The sequence below is a fragment of the Schistocerca piceifrons genome, chromosome 7 (assembly GCF_021461385.2).
Source record: "Schistocerca piceifrons isolate TAMUIC-IGC-003096 chromosome 7, iqSchPice1.1, whole genome shotgun sequence".
Lineage (NCBI taxonomy): Eukaryota > Metazoa > Arthropoda > Insecta > Orthoptera > Acrididae > Schistocerca > Schistocerca piceifrons.
This window is the reverse complement of record NC_060144.1, coordinates 207,939,907-207,958,108: the sequence shown is the minus strand read 5'-3', so window position 1 is coordinate 207,958,108 and position 18,202 is coordinate 207,939,907.

Here is an 18,202-nt window from a genome sequence, read left to right as displayed (position 1 = left end):
GGCTGAAGCAGTGCGGTCGCAAACGAATGTGATACATCACACCAATTTTCTCGAGATTGGTGACAGATTCAGTCCTTCCCCCTAGTCCAAAGAAAAATTATATATGTTAGCTAAATTTGATATGCAGTAACATTTTATTTAATATGTACCAAACGGAAAATCATAGCGACCCTTACTTGTAATTGCAATTTTTTTCAAATTTCTCGCACTGTCTTACTTCCATGTAAATATCAAAGTAACTATGAACAGTAACGAAATGATGGTTACATCATAATAAACCTGATATATAAAGCTAAAAGTACCGCAAAAATGAATTTTTTGCCAAGTAGTTTCCGTAAAATCATTTGAGAAAGACTACAGGGCTTGCACCTAGATTCTGTCATCGCCGCCTGGCCGAAAGGTGGCAAACACAGTCAGCCCCCCCCCCCCCCCCCCTCCTCCTTTTGAACGAACAAATGATCTCGCCCAGTGCTTTGGACGAAAATTGATCACAGCGCATTACCACCATATCCTGCCCATACTCTATGTTCATTGAGGCCGTCTCCTTCCAACTCTCCCATACATATTTGTGCAGCTCTGTTGTCTCTCTACTTATGATCGTCTCTATATGTCAGAACCATTTAAACATATCTTTCTCAGTTCTCAACACTAAATTTTGGTTCACTCCACAATGGTCCCTAAAATCAGTTAACTTCACTTAAGGTTTAAATTCCTACTTAAACTACAACTTCATATAATCCTCATTAACGATTTTATTCATTTATATATTAAATTTTATGACATCCATGAAGTTAATTCATGACTTTCCTACTTAGCCAAGGCCATTAATGCACGACTGTGTGGTGGCGCCTGACTTGGAAGTAAGCCGGTTCGAATCATGGTGGCGGTTGAAATTTTCCCTGTCTTTGTTTGGCCGGCAAGGGGAGGAGAGGCGGTCAACTTGCTGGTCACCAGATTTTGCGCCAGTGGTATGGATTACATACCAAGCCTCTCTGCAGTGGCAGATGCAACAAGAGTGCCCATACAATAGTTTGCAGTGGGAAGGGGGGGGGGGGGCGGCGCTAGACCTTGGCTTATAGAGTATTTTTAATATACTGTAAGATGAATGGCGACGTGTAAGTATCCATAAAAGAGTTCCAGTTCCAATCCTATTAAAAACCTGTGTAACACCCTCTTTTCAATCAATTTCTTGAAAGAAGAATGCCTGACTACTCTCTATTTTCCCATTCCTTGAGAGCTAAAGGGGGGGGGGGGAGGGGATTCGTTCATCAGATGGGGATATTAAGCTTGGTGGCCCCCTTGATGCTATTTGAGAGTAGTAGGTAAGTCGGCACCACGTTTCATCCTCTCCCTTCTTTCATCATCATCATTACATAATACCATGTTATACATGATTGCATGTATCCATTACACTCGTCTACACTCTACAAATACACTTGGACATCTCTCACAGATCCACTAGGAAAGAGCCCTTTCTGAAGCATGGCTGAACCCACCCTGTTGGACATCCCAGCCAAGAATGACAAACTTACCACATTTACATTTAACGTTTATGGGATGATGACTGACAAATATCAATGTGAACAATGAATGGTCTTGCATCTCCTTGGAAATTTGGGTAACTCAAGTTTGTATGTGGTAGTTTCTAATTTTAGGCATAATTACTGGTTCCCATCCATAAGATGATTTCTTAATTTATTCTGATAAGGTTCATGTGTGGAAACGATTGTTTGCATGGCAAATAAGGAAAGAACAACAAATGCTAGTTTTTTTCAGCTGATTATTTGAGTCATAATTATTATTCCATGTGTTGAAAATTAACATATCTTCCTTCCCAAGGCCTTTCAAAGTAGAGCACTTGTGCTAAGAACTAGGTTTACATTCGGTTTTTTTCTCCAATATTTTCATGTCAACACAAAGATATTCAAATTTCGAGCTCAACAATTCCTTGCTTTCTAAATCCATGAACTGCGTTTCAAAGTTTCCAATGTCACGAATAAAGGGAGAAAAAATTACTTGTTACAGCAGCAGTAAAAAAGGTGGGAACAGTAGCATCATTGATCAGGGGGCGTTTTGAGGCAGACTGACTCTACCTTGAGAGTGTAGTCTCGGACAACTGTAGAGCGTGAATATGTACTCTTACATGTACTGCATTTTCTGTGATAAAGCAGAAGTTGTACTCCGTACCTACAGCATAAGTTACTTCCTGTCACCATTATGTATTGGAGTTTTACAAGATGTGTTTGCTCTTTCTGAATTCCTGAAATTCGTTGAGAAAAGCTTCCCTCATATTTAAAAGCCTTATTTTAAAATAACAAATGTTGGTATCAGAATCTTTGTCTGTTAGCAACCTCTTTTCTAACCACAAAACTTGAAAAATTAACGTTGTTGGCTGATTTCAGCCAGTAATTAAATACAGAATTTGATTCCTCTTGCTCGTCCAAAGTTCCTCAACTGCTTACGCTTTTTTATATCACCGGCAAGACATTTAATGCTAAATGACATCTGTTTGATTGTAAAGTGCCCCAGCGAATTTGATTCCTTACTTTGAACAATTTTTTTTCTGTCAGATCTCTGAAAGACTATTGAAGCTTTGAGTAAACGTGAAAAAGGCAGTCCATGCAACATTAAATTCACGAATTTTTCTTTGCTTCTTTGAAGTTATGTCAAGCTGAGGACCTAAAAATTGTTTCATTTTATGCTCATAAAGCCAACAACAAAAAAACAATGACAACTCTTAAATTGATAACGAAAATGCCTGTAGGATTTGTAGCTGGTCAGAAATATTCAGATACTTGTCGCCATGATGTGATGTGCAGAGGCGACTAGCAGTGGTTTTGTTGAACAAAACGAAATACTGAGAACATGGACATAGGGTACGAACCCTAGATAGAGCACCAGAGGCACCGTACCAAGAATAGAACGCCAGCTTGTGGCCAGACGCACCGGCACAGAGACACCTCAGGACGTTTCTAGAGGAAATGAACTGCAGACGATGTGCCTAGAACCGACTGTGGAGGGGGTAAGCAACAGGTATAAATACTGGATCCACACCACTCGACATGTGGTCAAATAAGGTGTCGACGCCAACACCAGCTGTTCTAGCCAGGTTGTTAGGCAAATGTCAGAAATGTCCCCCAACAACTTCCAAGTAAATAAATAAATCCCCAGTTGGGAAAAAAACTACAAAACATTACAGAGAAAAAAGAGAAGCAAGCAGAATAATGAAATACAGACGCTGAACTCTGAAAAGGGAGTAAAAGTCGCCTTCAAACAGACTGCCCTACTCCATGAAAAGAGGGAATGAAAAGATACAAAAAGTTAAAAAAAAAAACAGGAAAATAGGCCTCAAAATCAATCATGATAAGTCTAAAATAATGTACAAATAACCCATGAAAAACAGAAAGATGTATGTTAACAATGAAGTCGTAGAACCTTAGCCAGTTGAAGCAATGACTGGATCGATAGCAAAAGAAATAAACCAACTAATAACAATGGTTTGGATTCCCTTCAGTAAACAAAGCTCCCAGAAAAGTCTGAGTCAGAAAGTAAACAGTCTGGATGTAGGTCTAGCTCTGACGTATGGCAGTGAAATATGGACTTCTGGAGGGAAAGGCGTTCATAAACTGTAAAAGACGTATGCTGACAACTGTAGGAGGAACAGGAAACAAGAAGAGGATCAGGGAACAAACTTAAGTAGAAAGTGTAATTGCAACTGTACTGAAAATGAAATGGTGACGGCTGTACATAGTAAACGGATCAAGGAAATTGTCTTCTGGTCCAGTGAGATACTACCTAACAATGTGGTGAGACGGCATTAGAAAATATGAAAGAACAACGTGGACATGTGTGGTGTCTGTAGGTAAAGACCATAATGGGTAAAAAAGTCTTGAGGAAACCTTGCCTGATGGCACCGCTGCTTCCTTCCGTTGGCTGGTGAATGACTGTGTCATTTGTACCTGCACTGTTGGCGGTGCTCCGAGAGCGAAGATGACGGCATTGGCGATATCCTCTGGCTTGAGATGGGGGTGTTGGTACAGGCGTTCTGGCTTGAAGCGCTGCAGCTGATTGAAGAGATCCGTGTACACCACGCCAGGGCTCACTTGCTGCAACAGAGTGCAACTTATTCTGTCTTACTTCTGCAAACTGTAAACTCTAGGAAAGGAAGCTCTTTAATCCAGAGACAGTGGTTAGTTAGCTGCACATTCCATAAAGCATTTGAATGAATTTTCCATCGAAATGATATGGAACGAGTCAGTTTACAGGATATGTACACACAATTAGTTTTAACACAAGTGGTTTTAACATTAATTACTATTTAAGGCCACCAGTTTTTAAATAGAAATTCGTCTATGGAATAGGACGAGTTATCCAGAAAAAACGATTTTAGGTTAGATTTGAAATTTGCTTTACTATGTTAGACTTTTGTATTATTGGCCAAATGATCAAAAATTTTTGCTGATGCATATTGAACTGCTTTCTGGATCACTGACAGCTTCAGTAATTAGTAATGAAGGACATTTTTGTCTTCTATTGTTGTGGATATGGACATTATTAATAAAGAGTTTCAGTGAAAAATTATCCAAAAATCTATAATTAGTGTGATTAGATCAGATACACTTTCTGTTACATGGCTCAGTAATAACGAGACCAACAAGGATGTAGAATATGTCACAAGACATAATTGATATTTATGAAAAAAAATATGAAAATATTCCTTTCTCAGATCCTGAGTGAAAAGATCATAATGGATGTGGAATATCTCAACAGAACGTAAACATGTTTTCATTTAGGAGGTAATAACAAACTTATTACAAGATGTGTAATTATGTAATACATCAAAATGCATATGGCATTCTTAGGTCATTGTAACCATGTGTAATCAAACAAAAAGGCACTCCTGACACCAACGGACTAAATACTCGAGAACATTTCAAGGTGATCATATGCTTTTTATGGCTCCTAGCGAGTTACTGATAATGTTTGTTCCTCAGTAAGATATTTTTTGGGCCAAAGCAAGTAACTTTAAAACTTTATTAGAATGATTCTTGCTTATAGTACTGGTTCTATCAACTAAGCTGTTGATTTGAAAAAGAGATATTTATAAGAAATTTGATTAAGGTATAAATACGGAGTGATCAGAAACGGTCTGAAAAGCTTATAAGACTGTTGCAGAGGATGTTGTGCTGAAAAATAATTATTCAGAATTGTAGACGTTGCGCCTTCTGCTAGTTATTTAGCATTGAAGTTAGCCAGTCAGGTCGCCACGCGCACAAATTCTAGCAGCCTGCCAGACACAGTGTCACCAAAACTATTCTTTGTTTGGTTTCTGATGACCATAGCCTTTGCTCACATAACGTAAATTTATCACTTCCGAAAAAGGTACATTTCACCTGTTAATGCCTGAGCACTACCGAATTTTTGCACGTGCAAGTGCTTGAATTTTTGCACACAACGACCTGATTGGCTAAGTTCAATGTTAAACAATTCTTAAACAAAGCAACATATTAAATCTTTTTCTTAACAATTATTTTTCAGCACAACCTCCTCTGAAAAACCCTTCCATGCTTTTCAATCTCTTTCTGACCACCCTGCACACTGGGAGCATTATTTACTATTTATTAGTTCACATTACAAATCATTCATGTTGCATACTTTGAAACAAAATGACTATATGGAATGAAAATATGGAAAGTGTGCTAACTTTTTATTTTTCTATCCCCTTCAGCAATACTGTATGTACATCAATAGGTTATCAGTGACAGTTAAGAGTGAGATTATGATCTTTCCTCAAGGTCACTTCTGGTATCAGGTTACACTTCTAGTGTCAGGTTGCACATTTGGGCTATATATATATATATATTCGAAGTTTGTGTGTTATGAGGAGATGTTCAGGTTTGTTATAAACAAATTAACAATAATTACATAGTTGCAGGGTTTCGAAATAAGATCAGTGATAGAACTAATTAATTAATGGTTTATTATTATAAATTTTGTTTCTGCAATACAATTTTACAATAATTTATGGTTATTTATTAATAATTTTTTATTGACAATGCCATTTGTTTCTGATGACATACACATAGTCTCACCATGTTTTATTCAAATATATATTTTTTCCTAATAAGAAATAATTTAAAATATTTTTGTTTGTATGCTTAAACAGCCTTTTGGCTCACCATATATAAATTGGTTTTATTTGCAAAGCTATTTTTCTGAAGACTTATGACTATCAGGTACATTGCACTAAATCTAGAAGACCTAAATATAACATTTCTCATTATGTTTCTATGTAGAATGCTTAGATTTTATTTCTGCAATTTCTATATACATATAAGTGGGCCACAATGATAAGCAGCACACATAAAATAAACATACGCATGCACACACACACACACACACAAATATATACAATATTTACATGGACATATAGTGTGTATAGTACACAATATATATATATATATAATTTGCTATCAGGCATGCATTAATGACACATGAACAATTATAACAAGCAGCTCACCCAACTATTCTGCACACAATTGAACATACATCCATTATTTTCAAATGAATAAAAGGATAACCACACACTCAACTATTCAGTAGTGTGATTACGGGAGTGTGCCAATCCTGTCCCCATGGAAGAAACCATATATTGTCATGATTCAACAATGCTACATACAGCTTCAATGCAGTATATACCTCATTGCCTTGTGATTGAAAGATTGTATGGTACACCATATGTGGAGCAGCACCAACTAAAGCTCTGTATATATCTTCATACAGAGCTTTAGTACCAATGCTCACAAGCAGGCACCTCCTGTAATTCTCAATTGTGAGAGCTTTGGAGGCCACACAATGCTCACCCTACCCTGCCTCTGGGTGGAACCAGCATCTGTGTGGTATGCATACGTTTTCGGTCTGAGCCCCACAAACTCTACAAGCTGCAAACCCTTTGCCTCATCCTTCATCAGGCAGATTACCTTGTTGTTTCATGGTGTTATTCCAAAACGATTATCGGTTGCATATCTATATGTGTCGAATTCTTCGTGATTGTAGCCAGTTACTTCATACAATTGCAGACTTTCACCTATCAGTCTGTATCCATATAAAGTAACCTGGGATCAGCGAAGTTTGGCTTTGCAAACTCGTAGTGGAATTGGTACATGTAGTGTATGGAGTGGTCCAGAACACACATACCAAAATAGACATCTTTTTTGAACTGTAATGAAACCTGGCTGTCTCCACAGCGACCAGTCCTTCACTGAAGATGGTGGCCCACTTGAAATTTGGTCTGACTGTGTAATCTCTTGACCCTCTCATCTGTAAATTAAATGAGTTTTGCGATGTTCTCTAACATTTGGCACTTTTTTCCAAAAATTGAGAATTATTCAGAATTATTCATTAACTTGTAAAAATCGTTTTCAAAGTCACACTTTGCAGGACCTCTCTTTGGGAGTTTAGACCAATGTACTCCTTCAACCAGCAATAGTACTTGAAGGAGATGTCATGAGTGATAGTAAGAAGTTCCATCCCCAACCTGAGATATTTCTTGAGGTTTCTGCAGTGTAGAATATATCGCTGCTTACTCCCCAGCGTTGTCAACAGCTCCTGCATGAAACCACTTCATGAGACTATGTGCTCTGGACACATTGGAAAGTTGCTGGGCTCGATGGGCGGAATATGCCAGTTCTACCTTCAAATATATCCCTCACCAGCATCCACAGTCACATCATGGGTCTCTACCTTCAGTTTGACGATTTCTTCCTCAGGCAACCATCAGAATCAACGCAAATCGTAGACTTTATTGTGTGGCGTGTCAGTTTACATGTAGGAAAAGGATGTAACAGGAAAGTCAAAAGTCCTGTACTCCTTTTCAATCATTTGTAGGTTATTCACCGTGGCATACCTGAGTGTACTTTGGCCATGTCCCCAGTGAATCTGGAGCTCAAAGAGAGCAACATGCCAACATTGGTCAACAGCTTAATGCTGATATGTATTCTTCTTAAGATTGCACCCCATGAAAGCCCTAGCACAGTGAAACAGAAGGCAGAATCCAAACCATATGTGCTCAGGCATACACTTTGGAAATCTTCAAAAATGTCTGTGGGCATTTGTACATCTGTGTTCATGCGTAACCTAGCATATTCTCCTAAATCAGGGATGCTGAACTTAGGCCAAATATTCACTACATACTCGTAATGTGCAGTCACTGCGACAATGCCTGTTAGTTTCCTGAAGAATGAGGTTTTGTTGGACAATGTGGTTTCATGGAGTCTCTCTACTGAATCTAGATATTGTTATAGAAATACCCCTTCTTGATCAAGAGCTGAAACTTTGTATCAGCAGGATATGTGGCTCTGGTGATATGCATATCCTTCTGACACAGTTTCTGAAGAGTAGCATGTCTGAAGCAAAGCAAATCCAGGAACTGGAGCATTATTCTTGACATGATTCTCTTGGAAAAGAAAATTCGTTTTACAATAATATTAGGAATGATAGTTACTTATCACCCTTCAAACCCATATTACCCAAATGCTGAACGAGAAAGAGAAATATGGTATCTTATCCACTCAAATTGTGAAAGAATATGGCAGTTGGTACTTCATGGGTAGAGCAGTCGATGAGGTACCTTTCAAGATACTCACTCATGGTAAACGAGTTGAGAAATCCATGGCAAAGAAGTAGTTTATATGCTTGTTTATTCAACTGGGAGAAATGTAGGTGAACATGTTTTTGGTCTGCACATAGTGTTGCTGCTCACCTTTGGAAAATGGCAGCAAATCTACACCTTTGGTATACTGACTAGTTAATTTTGAAAAGTAGAGGTGTCCAACTACTTAATGCTTCACTTATTTGTTTTGCACTATTTGCTCATGATTGCCATCTTATGGCTTGCTGTCACAAAGATCCAGGCTGTATATGTGAACTGATTAATCAGAGTTCTGCCTCTCGAATTTTGGTATGCGCTGGAGTTCTATAGCGAATAAGATGCCTTGGAAATTGTAAATATCATGGATACCAGATGTTTTATATATTCTCAGATCACATGAATGTTAAGGGCAATTTCTATCGCTAGCAAAAAGTGACTAAGCAAATAAATAATTATCGGTAATATTGTAGACATTAATGCATTCTTCTTCAGCATCAGTATATTTTGGGAGAGGAATGAAACTGGACTTCACCCTTTAAATAGATCAAAGACATACGAGCATATATCGAGGTGGAATACACAGCTGAGCGCATTACTGGACCCTCTTTCCTGCTTTCGGAAAAATTTCCCAATATGATGCTCTTGGTAAAAGTTCTCAACCATTCTGCAGTTGACTAACACGTGATATCACACCATCAATTCCTCAAATGTTGACGATGCTCTTCTCCTCAACAGCATCACTGCTCTCTTTTAGTGTGTGTGTGTGTTCCCAATGTGATGTCATGGTGATTTCCAATGGCAATGTTTACAAACTGGCTAAGGCCCATGGGGCATACTCCACACTATAGAAAATGGGCCTGAGTTGTAGTGCCGTGCCAGGATGCTGGTGATGGACTGGCCCATGTCGTTGATAGCCTGAGCTGTATCGCAGATAATGTGCTGTGGTGCAGAATGTCTAGCTGTGGGTACATCATCATATATGCGCTGGTCTGCAGCACGTCCAGCTGTGCATACATCATTGTAGATGTGCCAGACTGTGGCGTGTCAGGTTGCAGGTGCATCATCATAGATGAAGTCCTGGGTTATGACACATCCAGATACTGATACTTCATCATTTTCACTCATGCGCTGGGCTGTGACTTGTCCAGTGATGGGTACGTAATCATCGATGATGGACTGGGCAGCGGCACATCTGGCCTTGGATGTATCATCATCGTTGATGAATGGTGAGTTGTTGTTTCAGGCAAAAGCCTGCTTCCAAATGTCTCCCCCTCATCACCTGCAAAGAAAGAAAATATTTAATAATATGCATAATTAAATAAATAAAGATATAAGCAGATGCCTATAATGTTTCTACTGATTTTCAGGATTATCAGTGTCTGAATCAGTCCATGAGACATTTTTGGCTCCTATCTCTAACAATACTCTATCCAAATCTGCTGCAGGTCGACTCCCTGATTCATGGTAACATTGTCACCGAGTGCATCACACTACTAATGCAAGAATACAACTGTGTTGGGTAACAAGCATATTATTATTACTGTAGAAAAAGAATAACTACTACCCATGAATTCACACCTCGATGACTGGCATAATTCCCCATAAGCTCACAGACAAGAAAGGTGCCAGCTCAAATATGGGGATCTCTGGTTCCATTACCTCCACATCACCATCATAATTATCACCTGAATCAATTAAAGTGACTGACTCCAGCGTTGAATTGATTGTTACTGGATGCAGTGGTATCTCATCCATTCCCATAGCCACGATTTTATAGAAAAGTTCTGCAACAAACAGAAAAAAGCATAACATTAGGTAACTGCATTATTCACACACACACACACACACACACACACACACACACACACACACACACACACACACACATGGAGAGGGAGAGAGAGGAAAATGGGCACTTATGTGCACATGATTCGGGATTTACTCGTGCACCATCCTTTGGAATGCCAACACGCCTCACCAAGTCCTCCAGAGTACTGTACTAGTCAGAGATGATGGTATGCTACCATCTGCAGCAGAGGAAGAAGAGGAGAGAAAAAACTAACCATCAGATTGCAGCTAAAAAGAATTAAGCGCATAGAAGCAACAATATGAACGGAAATCATCACCACATACCTGTATAACCATCAGAGTTAAATCTGGGATGATTATTAGCAGCGCCATCGTCACTGCCAGTATTTTGCTTGTAGCACACAGAACGCTGACAAGCTATAGGAAGGGAGGAAAAGAATAGGACGGTGTTAGTTCCTACTGAGAAGCCCTTGAGAGTACTCTAGTCAATCTTCTCAGTGGGAATGAAAGGAATGTTGAAATGGATACTGTTGAGAAGCACCAGAGAGTTGCTCCAATAGAAAGTGAAGGGAATTCTGGGATGGTTATTGCTCTGAAGCATCAGAGAGCTGCTCCAGGCAGTCGACTCAATAGGGAATGAAGGGTAGCTACTGAGAAGCGCAGAAGAGTCCACTCACTAGCAGAAGGAAGAAAAGTGACTCCTGTTAATGATCAGACTGAAATGACCATCGGCGCAAAAGTGGCTCTTTTATAAACGAGATCCGTATTCCATTGTATATTTCAGCCAATAGGAAATGGGGACGCTTACCCCTGTTTAGACAGGCTGGATACTGCATGTGTAGGCACAAGGAAGTTAGAGCCTGCCCGCTATCACGCCAGACCACCAAGTGATTGGTGTTGGAATTTAGCCACTTCCAGTGATCAAACGAAAAGTAATTCCTTCTGCTGATTTGCGGCCCAGTTAACGGCAGTGTTGTCAAGACAATGTTCTTATATTTGAGTGGAGATGTTTGCTGTATCATATGCGAGGTCATACATGGGCTGCAGTGCATATGGTGGTAATGAATATTAAAGGACTACGACACAGATGTCACAGAGATGATGAAGAAAGTCCACTTTCCAAATGACGTGTGTACCTCAGTTCTTGTATTAAATTATTTGCCACTTACCATGTACAAAGAGTCCTGTGTGTACCCTTGTATGCAGGCAGCAGTTACAGAAACATATCGAGAAGGCTTCTAAATTGTAACACCAAAACTCAGCAAACTGCTGTTCAGGCAGCATATCATGTATACTTAAAAGAACCCTGTAAGAGGTACAGAAGGATGACAATAAATAAAAAAATATACAGTTTAAAAAAAAGAGAATATCATTTACTGGTAATCCAACTGAAAAGTATTTGCACACTTACTGAAGCACATATTTCATCAGTTATGTATCCACAAAACTTTTTCTTAAGTCTCCAAATAGTTGGGCAGTCATAACATTCAGGGTTCCTTACTGATGCATTTTCGGGAAGCCACAGAATTTTTGTAATGATGATAGATTAGGAATGATGTCGCAATTTCTTCATACTACAATCTGTCATCATCCCATCACTTCCCATGGTGACTGTAGGTTAACCACACAACTGTCTGTCAAGGAGGAGGAGTAGATTAGTGTTTAACGTCCCATCGACAACGAGGTCATTAGAGACGGAGCACAAGCTCGGGTTAGGGAAGGATGGGGAAGGAAATCGGCCGTGCCCTTTCAAAGGAACCATCCTGGCATTTGCCTGAAGTGATATAGGGAAATCACGGAAAACCTAAATCAGGATGGCCGGACGCGGGATTGAACCGTCGTCCTTCCGAATGCGAGTCCAGTGTGTGTCTGTCAAGTCTTGGCATTTTAGTGTATTGTACTAAACAGTTTGGATGAAGCGACGATAGTGCAGATGCAGAATGTCGTCAGTACCCATTCACTGTTGTCGAATGCAACGTCCTTAAACACAAACTTTTCACACTCATCTACATCTGCGACGATGTTTGCACTTTAAGGTGTAATTGTTGAATACCTCTGGTGTGAAGCATCACCATCACATTATGGTAATCGCTATACTATTCCTGTGGGAAGCGAGTAATTAATAACATGACAGTGCAACAATAATGATTTACTGCACTGCATCAAGGAAAATTGGTGGGTAATTCAGATTCAATATGGATGTCAATAGGGCCTATTTTGATACTCTCAATTTGCTTCGAGTAGTCAATCATGAACCTGGCGCTAATTCTTTAAACTTCTGGAGCTAAGTACACATACAAATTCGTGTGAAACCCCAAGTACATATTGTACGGTAGACTGTTATTGTCATTGTTTCAATCAATTTGTAGTTTATTGTATGGGTAATATACTGAATTCAGGAACAGTTTTGCACTGGTTAGATTATAGTTGTCAAATAAGCTGGAATCCAAAGTCACATTCCCTCTTATGTATGCCTGCAGTCCAAGAATAATGAATCGAGCCATTTCTAGTTAAATAGATGTCTTAATCAACCGGCTGTCTTCAAATCGTCAGTAGAACTGGATACTCAGAGTTCTCCAGCACAGATACGTGTAGTACTTTCCACACCAATTTATCCAGAACAGTTTTATTTTCTGCTGCTTGCACTTCTTGAAAGTATGCATTATTATCTGTGACTCTTCGAACAAGAATCAGTTCCTGCTTGGCTTTCATAATGAAATGTTTATTCCCTTCAAAGAACCCTTTAAACATTTTGAGAGGTATGTATATACTAAAGTGATTAAATATTGATCCGCCAATGGACTATCCTGCATTCAGGTCCGAATTTAATGTGGATACATAATCTTTGAATGTCGATGTAATTTCGTTGTTCCTTCTGCACTCGACCATTAAGTTCATATTGCAGCTCTTTGAAACAGAAAGGTGAATGCTTTACACGTAAGTCGTGATGTTTCTGCGGGCTCACCTCGAAGATTCTTCATAAACGTGCCTTTGAAGTATAGGAAATTCCTGCTCGGAACTGTTAAATAATCATGGAGTTGAATCAGAATTCTTATCTTGTCACTATTATTGAACATCACCAAAGCAAAAGGTTTGTGGGATATATATTCCCGACAAGTGATCGTTCGTTCTATTGAACTGGAGTTGTTATTTCGAGTGATGTTACTGCGAAGTATCATTCCTATCGACTTGTGGAACTCGTAACTCGGATGTTATTCAGCTGCAGAATGTCTGAACAGTCGTGGGGAGTTATATTAGACTGCACAGCACCCCATGTAGCCTTGTCCCACTGTTGGGTAAAATCTGTAGACGATATGTATTAATCGACTTTTGAGGTATGAGTTCAATACAATGTTACACTCGACACAGATCATGGTAACAGATCCACTGGTTGATCTAATTCGTAAATTTTCTTCGTATTGTTAGTTAAAACTTGACTCCTTCAGAAACCAGGTATTGACCCTATTCAGCTTTCCTGGGTAGAGTCATTGTATGTTTTGTCATTTTTATCTCCGTTTTAAACGAATTAACGTTTGTACATGAGTCAAATGCTTGCACAGTTCACTTTACAATTGCATTTAGATAGTCAGTCTCGTACGAGCCAAGAGAATCTTCGGAACTTTGTCATTTTCGGATGAAGTTTGCTGTTCGGCCCTGTGATATTTGGAATACTATTATGTTTCCACGCTGATCAGTGGAATACTACATTCACCCTTGCTTGGATCTATTGGGAACGGGGTGATTGGAAGGGGAGAATAATCTGCACTTCATACAGAGTGCTCTTTTAAAGTCAGAGTGTATGACATCACATCTACACCTCAAATTACGAGTATATGGCTGCTGCGTGTTTTTACAAATGTGTCAGGAGAAACAGAAATGACCACTGAGGTTCTTGTAGAACAAATGGCTGTAGGCGATGTATCGGTGCTCTTCTCCTGGCCATAGTAAGCCCCCTACAAGCCAAAAAAGTAGATGTTATTCTATTTTCCTTTATATACGAGGGTTGAATGAAAAGTAATGCCTCCGCCTATGTTAATTGGGTTTGGATGGGAATATTTTAATAAATCAGACCCAGAAATAATCCTTAGAGTGTGATATTTAACTACCAATATTCACTTTTCCACATAATCACCAGCCAATTGGATACATTTCTGCCAACGACGAACAAGTTTTTTGAAGCCATCACGGAAGATGTCGACACTCTGTTTCCATAACCACAGTGTCACAGTTCTCTCAACGTCTTTATCAGAAGAATAACGATGTCCCTACAGATCGTGTTTCATTATTGGGAACAGATGAAAGTCAGACGGTGCTAAATCTGGACTGTATAGAGGATGCTGTGGTTGCTGTCACACGACATCCAACTCTTTGCTTGCTAAGCAGGTCAAATGTTCCTGCCTCACGTCTTTAAACTTACTCGCCCAACAACAGTACTCACATCAACACAACCACCATAAACTGCTATCATTCTCTGATTAATCTCCTTTGGGGTGACACCTTCTGCTGCCAACAATTCAATGACTGCACTTTGCTAAAATCCCACTGACCGACCGTCTGCACAGGGTCCCATACTTTACACTGTAACAACACAACCGTTCAATGCTAAGGCTTCCCGCCAACTGGTGCTATAGAGAGGAGGCCAGGGAACCAGCCAGTACCTGCCACATACCAATGCTGCCAACTGTTGTAGAGTTATGAGAGTGGAGGCATTACTTTTCAGTCAATGCTCGTATACAACAAAGTGCTTTATAGGTACGCCCGCAACGTCTAAATTTGCAATCCCACTTTCCTTACATTACCAAATCATCTGCAGCAAGATATTCCACATAAATACAACATGAATAAACAGTCCATCCTTTCTTTTATGGTTTTAAATATAGTCCCTCACCAATAGTGATGGCTCATTCATCCTATTATGCCTTTTAGATTCCTGTAGTAGCTCCCGAGCTTTTTTTGAAGGCTTTAATGTTCAGGCTATGGTAGCAGCTCCTCCTACTAATGACCCAATTACCAATAGCTCTGCTACTGCTGGAACTGGAAACAGCATAATTCCACCAGATGTCTTATATGTTGACAGAACTCTAGGGATTTTAACATGGCTTCTTCTTCTTGCTTCTTTCTTCTTCAACACACTTTTTGCCACTAGGATCGCTGACTGATAATTTTTAAGCACCCTTTAAGTTTCTCTTTTACCGTTTGACAATCTTCGTTCGTAATTTGTTTGAATTAATTGTAGCACGCAATTTAAGTCTGGCACACATTGCTTTATCAACCATGGAATGCTGCAGTACGTTGTCCTATGTCAATGCGCCTTCTGTAATGTACTTGCTTAGCTATGTCGGCTAAAATTCGATCTGTAGCATAACGTTCTGCCAAACCTTGGTTTTCAGCATATGCTAAATCATGCTACTCGCAGACTTCATCAAGTAGAGCCAGATGCTTTTTTAGTTTCGTTCAGGTCCTCATAAGTTGGATCCTGGAATATGAAGTTCAACTGGCAGTTTATCAAGAATACCACCGCCACCTCTGTCAGGTTCGTGTGCCCTGTTATGTACCAACCGAGGAATGTTCGCCCACGTGTTTTGCGATGGTGCAAAGCCAAAAAAATTCACTTAAGACTTGCTCCTGCATTGCCTTTGATACACTCTACAAGAAACACACCCAGTTCAGAACTTTTTTGTAATTCCTCTGTTTAAAATCTCCCTGCAGTCTCTTCACCATCGCTCTCCTTAATAAGTAAGCTCTTGGGTTTTGTTCTCTGTACTTTAGACACTAAATATCTCCATTGATCAATTCAGAAGGTAAGACTTCCCGACCACACTTCTGTATTTTGAAACATTCTTTCGTATCTACAATAACAGACTGCCTTAAACCACTGAAACCACGTATTATGAGTTATCTGTACTGGAATGTTTTGCAGGTAGGCCTGTGGAGTTCACAGACCACTGTCTCCATTAATTGATAATGCATCCCTCTCGAAGCTTCATGACTAATATAATTTCATTTAGTGGTCACTTTTCCTTGCTTTAGCTGTTGCTGTCAGTAGTCACAGTTTGCCTACAATTTCGTTCGAATCTTTATAAAATATATACTCTGCAGTTTATATGTTCAGCTTTTTGTGATGAATGTCAGTGCCTCTGCTTTCGCCATGTACACCACTTAATGCTGGTCTAATAATGCTAATGTATTTCCTGCTGTTTGTGGTTCTTAACTGTCCTTTTACATATTGTCTTGCGTATGTGTGTTTGTCATATGTGATATTTCAACATAAGATCTCTTCTCTTTCGCAAAAACTTTTTGCAGTTCAAAGTTCTCAGGAACGTTACCTCCACCAAACATGGTGTCTGTGCAGACCCCCCGTCTCCAACGTACATGGTGTTTTTCGTCAAGTATATAGGAAGTAATCCCAGCATATGTGGTTGATCCCGACAGACCCCTCTAATTCGCTAGCTTCCTCACCCTCTTTTTTCATTCCGACTTCTCATCTTCCATCACATTGCTACACCATGAGTGAGAGCTGCTTCATAGTTTCTGTTATGGATCTAAACGTCTCAGAGAACTGTTCTGGCGCAGTTGTCCCAGTTTTAAGAGTCATAGTTGGAGATGAATAGCTTTCTGCACTTCTATGACTTTGCATTTTGTTGACAGGCCTACTTGGACAGCATACACATCTTATACAAGATATACTCTAGGGTTATCTGTGATGATGGGTTGTTCGACTTTTTAACTCTCCTATCTCAGATTCATGTCAATGGACTCTTTCATTCGTGTGCCTCTATCTGTGAGCTGTACAGCGTGACTTTCATAACTATTCCCCTCATAAACACATCAAGTTCCATGAATTATATATTGACACTTGTATTGATTATTTCAGTTTTTCCCATCTACATGTTCCTCACATCGCTGGATTCTGTCGTTAAACTATTCCACCTTAGTATCATCTGCCACAACTGCTGCCTTGATAATGCTACCCAATTCCGTTAACCCTGTGGTGATTTCTTGCCCAGTTCGTTGGATTCTGTCATTCAGCTGAGCTTCACCTTTTGTAGTTGCTGCCTTGAAACTGCTATCCAATTCCATTAATATTGGATTGATCGTCTAAATTTTTCTGTCAAAATACAAACATATGTTTTGCTTATGCTTCGTCCCATAGGGATGAGAACTGCATCTGTGCAAATTAGTCTATAGTCTCCAATGTGCTGACACAGTTACGTTTTGGAAAACTGCCCATTATGGGCAGCCTCCAGAAAGTTTCATCTATATTGAACCTCATTAAATTTACTAGTTTTATCAATAACCAGAAAGCCTTACTGTGAGTTACTACAGCAATCTTTGGATATAGCAACGAATTCATTGATTAACATGTCAGTTTCTACATGGGCTTTGTAATATGCTTTAAATTCAGATTGTCTTGTTTAAAAGGGATAATAAGACACACATTATCCTGGACCAACTGCCTCAGGATCCTCGAGTATGTCTGGCCCAATTAAAATACACTACCAGAAAAAGTTAGTACACCCTTTTAAGGATTTCCAGTTCACTCAGGATTTATTGTTGCAACAGTGCAAATGGAATACACTAAATTACATTTACAGATCAATAGAACAAGCAGTTCTTAGGTGCCAGGTATCGACTCATGCTCAAAAACCCATATTAGCATGTAGTCAATAGCCTCCATGGGCGGCAAAGAAGGCGCTGACTCTGGCATCCAATTGTTCACACAGAAGGCGAATACTGCCTGCT